Here is a 1,950-nt window from a genome sequence, read left to right on the forward strand (position 1 = left end):
GCTCATGTGTGCGTGGTTTCAGTGTCTATCAAAGTGTGAGCTCATGTGTGCGTGGTTTCAGTGTCTATCTAAGTGTGAGCTCATGTGTGCGTGGTTTCAGTGTCTATCTAAGTGTGAGCTCATGTGTGCGTGGTTTCAGTGTCTATCTAATTGTGAGCTCATGTGTGTGTGGTGTCCATCTAAAAGAAAGTTTTTAAATCTGATTCATCTGACCTTTAGAACCAGACAGCATGACAACATGACACTTCTAACGGTTAGTGGAATGAAGTCACTAATCCAAGTTTCAATAAGACCTTGTCATTAGATAGATGAAATTAAACATGATAATGAATCAGTGCTCTAGAGTCTAGACAGAGTAGAAAAGGGAGGAGATGGGGGAAAAAAAGGCTAGAGACAGAGAGATAGATGAGTGCTATAACATATTGTTCAAGAGTGTATGGGCGGGGGCGGCTAAGTGGCACAGTGGGCAAGGCGCTCGCCACTAGTGCAGGAGATGCTGGGTTCGAGCCCAGCTCTCGGCATTGCTACCAGCTTGGCTGGTTGTTCATACTAACACAATTGGCAGTGTTAAGGGTGGGAAAGCTGGTGGGTGGGTCCTGGTCATTGTAAACAGCGACTCCTACAGTTCGGTCTGGGCGCCTGCTCAGCGAGGAAAGGATCTAAGGGGGGTAGTGTGATCCTTCCACACGTTACACCCTCTCAGTGAGAGTCCGCGCTGCCAGGTGAAAAGAAGCGGTTTATTGGCTACACATGTGTCGGAGGAAGATAGCCTCCACTCTCCCAGACCGACCGTAGGGGGTAGGTGCGCAGCGACCAGGAAGGGGATTGGGAATTGGCATAACGACTAACATTGGGATGGGAGAAAAACTGAGGAAAAAGGAGGGGGGAAAAGAGTGTATGGGCGGGCGCTAGGGCTGAATTATCGCAATATATTTTAATAATCGATACCAAAAAAATATATATATCGAAAAAAAAATATGTGTTCCATTATAGACTCACAGGAATTGTGTAAAATAGCCCAAATAGTGAAAGGAATAGCTAACCTTGGGACCTTTAAACAATATGTTATAGCACACTATCTCTGTCTTTATCCTTTTTTTTTTTACCTCTTCCTCTTTCTCATTTCACCAAATATTAGGGGAGGGGGTAGCACTTTATAATAACACCCTGTTATAATACATTTATAAGGTATTTGTAGATAATGAACTAATCATGAACAAATCATTTATATACATTCGTAAATTATTATTAAATCATTTATAACTATATTTGTATAACATTTACAAATTAGTTCTACATTATTTATAACTCATTATCAACATTGTTTGTACTTGATTTGTTCATCATTAAATAATGTTGTTTAATGTGTAGTAACACATTTGTAGATGCTTTGAAAAATGGATATGAAAAAACGACTATACTGTACCTCCATTTATTTGTTCATGTTCAACAAATGATTTGTTAAGACATTCATAAAACATCTATAAATCATTTGCAGATGCTATTGTGTGCCCTAATCTGAAGTGAAGCCTATTCATCATTAACAAATGTCTAATACAGTTAATTATTTGTTTACTTTTTCATCACCTGTTACAAATGTTGTAGACAGCTTTCGGATAGACCCTTCTTTGTGACATCAAACAGTGACAGAATTAGGACTATAGATAAATGCAATTTTATTAACATATAAAATACATGTGCATGACTGGACTATTGAACTCCCTCCTCACTGGCATCACCTCCCGCTCCCTCCATGAACTGCAAATGGTCCAAAACTCAGCCGCCCGCCTCCTCACTAACACCCGGTCCCGTGAACACATCACTCCTGTCCTCCACTCTCTCCACTGGCTCCCGATCAAACACTGCATAAACTTTAAAACACGACTCCTCACCTTCAAAGCCCTTCACAGCCTGGCCCCCCCCTACCTGACTGATCTCCTTCTTCCCTAC

The sequence above is a fragment of the Notolepis coatsorum genome (genome assembly GCF_963971535.1).
Source record: "Notolepis coatsorum genome assembly, chromosome: 7".
Classification (NCBI taxonomy): domain Eukaryota; kingdom Metazoa; phylum Chordata; class Actinopteri; order Aulopiformes; family Paralepididae; genus Notolepis; species Notolepis coatsorum.